Source organism: Brienomyrus brachyistius, chromosome 2 (assembly GCF_023856365.1).
Source record: "Brienomyrus brachyistius isolate T26 chromosome 2, BBRACH_0.4, whole genome shotgun sequence".
NCBI lineage: Eukaryota > Metazoa > Chordata > Actinopteri > Osteoglossiformes > Mormyridae > Brienomyrus > Brienomyrus brachyistius.
Window position 1 is genome coordinate 28662505 of NC_064534.1, and position 5845 is coordinate 28668349.

A 5845-nucleotide genomic window follows, 5' to 3' on the forward strand; every position below is an offset into this window, starting at 1 on the left:
GATGAAAAAATCTTGCCGTAAACAATGTATTTTGCGACATCACAAAATAAGCGACAGGGTATAATATGAAACGAGACATTTTTATTTCGTCATCCGATACATATCTTCATATCGCACAGCCTATTTCCTAATATAAGAAAGTTCTTCTAGCAATCTAGCAAACTTACTTTTCACCTGTAATTTATCGCCATTGGCTCCATTGAGAAGTACAAGAAACGTGTCCTCTGGAAACACTTCAGTTTTGTTGTGGCTATTTGCATTGTCCGTAGTTACAGGTGTTTTCGGTATTTGCAGCACGCTTGTAAAATGTGGCGCATGTGCTGTCATTTTGATGAATGTGTTTTCTGAATTTGCGTAGCATGTGCTTTATAAACTTTAATATCCTTTTTCGCTTTGCAGGGTGTTTGTATTAGACGTACGTTTTTTCATTTGGAATTGCGTTGGGCTTTCTAGGCCACCGTAGCTAAATGAATGAATGCAACTACAAAAGTGTGTGGACCATGTGTTAACAGACCTTATTTGGTCTCTGCAGATCTTTGGTCACATGACTCAAAAATGGTTTTGGTCCACTACAGGGAGTTCAGATAACAGCAAAACAAAGCATTGCTAGTCTAACAGAGACAAAAATGGCTAACCCTTTCCAGAGTTAAACATTATCTCCTCCAGAACAATGGTGGCCAATGGATAACATCTAAGTCGATAAAACATGGAGGGTGGGGGGAGGACAGGTGTTGATGACTCCAACGGACTAGAATCCATTGAAACGATGCAGAGAACTTTACAAAAAAAAAAGTATTAGGCAGAGACAGATGAATATTTTCCAAAGTCATTTTTTGGGCATATCCAGCTGGGAGGAGAGCCCGTGCAGACCCAGGACACACTGAAGAGATTATATCTCTTGACTAGCCTGGGAGTGCCTAGGTATTCCCCCGGAGGAGGTGGAGGAGGTGAAGCGGGAGGTCTGGGCATCCCGGCTTAGACTGCTGCCCCTGTGACCCGACCCGGGATAAGCGACAGAAAACGGATGAATGAATGAATATTGATAGATCAGATCAGCAAAAAAAAACAGTCACCTGTTGTGACAGATCCACCTCAGCACACAACTGTACTACCATTTTGCTAGCTTACCTTTTTCAAATTTTGCCCACTCAAGAAAGTCAATAATCTTGTAAACTTCATTCCAATAGGTTAGCAAACTGCTAAGACACACCCCTTACAAAATAGAAACAAAATTGAGACCATTTATTTGTGGAACCAATGTTACAATTTAATTTATATTATTTATGTCATCCATCCATCCATCCAGTTTCCAACTACTGATTGAGCCACTCTACTCCTGTACAAAGCAGAGAACAGCCTACAAGAGGGTCCATTTGTATCATTTCTGCTACTAAATTTAAAAAAGACTGGTCTCAAATGATTATACTCTCATAATCATTCCGCCCTTCTTCTAAGCGCTTAAGAATAAAAGCAGTCTGCATGACGATCCTCTGTGCTCTGTACTGTTCCCCAATTCAGGATGAAACGGTATTTAAAAAGGTCACTTATTAATAGGACTCTTTGAGTATATTGAGACTCACCGAAGTGTACTAATGTGGACCACTTTTAGGCAAGTATAAAAACCACATCCTTAAAGTGTTTTTAAAATGGGACACCACTTTACGGGGCAGGCTGAATGGCCCCTCTCTCTTATTAACACAATAGCCGCTTATTACGAGTATTTTTAAGTGGTTTTATTATTATGTCTGTATTTAGCTGGCAACTGCTTCCAAGGTGATTTATAACTGCGGTGTTGCAGTGAGGAAGTTACAGCACCGCACAGGGCAAAGAGCAAACTCGTTATGTTAGCATACGTGGGACTAAGGAAACATTTCAGTTCCACTTATGTTACAAATAGAAATATATAAAGGAACCCTGAAGGACATTCCCCCAAAAAGGCAATGAGCGAATACACCACGCACTATGGGACAGTCGGGGGGGGGGGGGGGGGGCTCACTTTTCCAAGGTTGAGTGTTTGAACCCCATTCCCACTCTCTGCTCTGTTCTCCCTATTGTACAGGTTGCTCTCCACAGTACAAGGATGCGCAGTTTGGTGAACTGGCGCCTCAAAATTGTCCATAGTGTTTGTTTGATGAACTGGTAGTAGCTCCAGACTGCTAAGACCATTTTTTTTTTTTGGGAGATGGCTGGGTATTACAATCAGCATCACTACGGTGTAGGGCCAGAACAACAGGAAAGGCTAATCAATAAACAGAAAATAAGAATGCAGCTCTTGATGACTTCGTCTGTGAAATAATATAAACCTTTACAGCACCGTGACAAGCATCCGACTCAGGAACAGAGAAAATTGCAGGCAGTAATAACACACAGATGTACAGGAAGGAAGACAAAAAGTGTAGCACTGTTCCTGAAAGCAGAATATATTTCACAGGGAAACAGAATAGGAATTATAAAAAAGAAAGTTTTTTTCCCCAAAATTAACCTATTTTACACTATAAAGAGAACCACACAGCTCCATTGACATTGATTCTGCAATTTAACCACTCAAGCAGTCAAGTGAAATGACTATTTTCTTGCTCATCTGCCTTGTATTACCTAACACATTTCCAAGAAATATCAGCGATACTGCAGACGTGACTGCAAGCCACGCATGGCCAGGCCTGCAGCCCTCTAATTGCACTGCTAAGATAAAAATCAATTTCCAGCCAATGATGAACTAGAAAAATCTGAATCTACAGACAGAAATCAGATCGAGTCTATCGGGGTGAGAATGTTGGAAGATGTACAGGGCTGATGGTGACCTGGCTAACACGGTTCCCAGAGTATAAAAACAGAGGCCATGCTGTTGAAAGAAAAGGCCCAAGAGCGAGAAAGCGAAAGCAAACAGAAAAAGAAACTACTGGAAAGGTTTTCACGTCGGGATTATTTTATGGTTGCTCGGCAACGGGTTTGTGTGATTGTTTAATCACTTGAACATGAACATAGACGTAATAGTGCACATAACCTCTTTAGTAAAGAGGCTCCATAGTACACAATGTGTACACAAAGTGTACAAAAAGCGCACACACACTAGTATTATAAAAATGCACTTATGATTGGCCTTATAACACACAATGAGTTTTATCTGATAATGGGTCTACAGACACTGTACAGTATGAGAGTTTGTGGTAGGTTTCATTCCCTCAGATTTTGGTTTTGCTGTCACTATGTAATTTATATAATCTATTCTTCAGCACTTTGTATCCAGAGTAAAAGAAAGTTATTAGTTTTTACATTTATAAAATGTTTTTAAATGTTTTCATTTAATTCTGCACAAGAAGCCACATCATATAATGAGAGTCCAAACTGCACTCTTCACAGAGTTGTGTTTCATGAAGCACCATTTCCTGTAAGGTATTTCCTGAATAGTTATGTAAATGCCCACAATGACAAATGCAATAGGGTAATAACAGGCCACACCCCTTATAGGAGGCAGAGCCAACCAGCCATGTACCACATCTTGTGGTCATATTAGAAAGCCTTCCTTACATCCATACATCTTCCAGCTGCATTTTTTTTTCTGACGGCGCCTTCTTGCAGCTACAGTTGCTCTGACAGCCTGGCCCAGAGCACAGTACAATCCCCAGGGGAATTTTGCTTTTGAGTTATCAGGTTGGAAATGAACAATATGACAGGTGATGCAACTTACTGATTAAACTAATGTGGATTTTATTGTGGGCCAATGAAACTCCGCTCCACGCAAAGCTGGGCGCCCCGATCAATAGCTCTCTTCTGTAAAATATGAAGAGCATTGATCTCCTCTTACCTCCAGCAGTTTAACACATTGCAGGACAGGGCAAATAATGCATTGTTAACCTGTAGCTTGCATTTAAACCCCTTAAAAGCCCACAACATGGAGGAAATATTCAGACAGTATAAAATAATCCACTTTTATTTTAGTGGAGGATTTCAGCTAAAATCCACAATGAATTTATGTAAATATAAATGAATTTACAGTTTTCGAAATTCTCTTTCAAGTCCCACAAGCCTTATAGTATTTTATACATTCACCTACATAAAGCATCACTGCACATTTCCATAATTGTTACTATTGTCACCTGTCACAGGAACAAAGACTTTGTTAATGACAGCATTACTAGGATGGATGAAAGCCACCAGTGTGAGGAAGGATTGTATGTGTGTGTGTGTGTGTGTGTGTGGGGGGGGGGGGGGATTCCAGAACTTTCTGAGCCAAACAGCCCTCACATCAGAGTAAAACCCCATTTTAAAAGATTGCTATGTTGCAGTCAATGCCTGATGTAAATTTATTTAACATGCAGTAAAGACAAGATACTCGTAATGCACTTAACTTTACTACTAACAAATAAAGCTCTTTTTGGAACAAAGGGATTCCTCAATTCTTTCCACGCCATATCATTCACTGTGCGCTACAAGAGCAGAGACCACAGTGCAAAGATATCTCGACCCAGCAGCACTTTGATGTGTTGTTTGCAGGCTGTAAGGTTTTAGTCTGACAAAGTGATAATCAAGTGAGTCCTCACACACAGTTTGATGGATGACACCTGCCCGTCTCCTGATCTTATCACGGTTATAGTACAGTGGGCAAACAGCCAGACGGAGACAAAAGCAGTCAACAAAAGAACAGAGAAGGAAGTGTGAGATCAAAGACCATATAGATCCATGGAAAGGTGTTTCAATTAAAAACACAAGGGAAAGAGATGTGAGCTTGCTTAAATATAGACGACTGCAAGGCCCCCTGTAGCCTACATCAGACGTCATGAACATGAACGCTCGACATTGCATGATTTTAGGATTCATGCAGACTGTGATAAGCTGACTAAGTGTGTTAAGCTTCCCGTTCCTTATTGGCGTAAAATCCTTGATTCACATCAGAATCTTGGGGTTGTTCAAAATGGACCAAACTGATAATAAGACCCCTTTATCAGTTCCTCAGGATGTCAAAGTTCTTCTGTTCATCTCGACTCTGAACACCTGAGGTGACAAGCTGAGAGTTAAAGGTCAGAGGTCACATGTCGAGGGGGGGGCGGTGACTTGGTGTTTTGGACACTGAGCTCTTACCGCTCTTCAGAACAGCCGCTTGTCCTCTTTTTGCTCTGTAAGAAGAACGTTACCAACCATCACTGTGTGATGCCTCTGAATGACTCAGGCCACAAGTCCGGTGTTTCCCATTGGTACAGTCTGCTGAATAACTACATATTTTTTCCTGTGAAGGCCGGTTATATAGCTTATAATGATATTATGCTTTGATGTAAACACAACAAAATGGCACTTGGGAAAAATGTATAATTAAGAAATTTACAAATAATTGGCCAAATACTTGAACTGCTAAACTATACCTAATAGTTTCATCTGTATGGTGTGACATTTCCAGGAGTATCACAGTAGACCTGTATAACACATAAGCTGATATCATCCGAACCTGCAGCAATGACCGAAATGTCAGAAATAATGAAGTACAGGCTGATGTCTTACTTATCTCTGCTTTACATGTAGCCAGTCCTGTTCTGCCCTTCCCAAAAGAATAAATGGCAGTTTGAGTATTATGTTTAACATTTACTTTAGCTGGGAAGGACTACGGTTGAGCAAAACTGACCCGCTTGACGGAGAGTCAAAAAAATGACACTGAAACCACAAAGAAAGAGAAAAGGAAATATTTCACTGAAATATAATCTCAGCTCATCTTTTCTGCTCTTATTGAAGATCATATTTTGCAAATTTATTTTTTTTTGTTCACTACGGATTTGGATGAATACTAAAACCATTTAATAAGTCAGGAACAGGCATTATGATTACAATCAGTTATTTTCTGATGCCTATTTACACG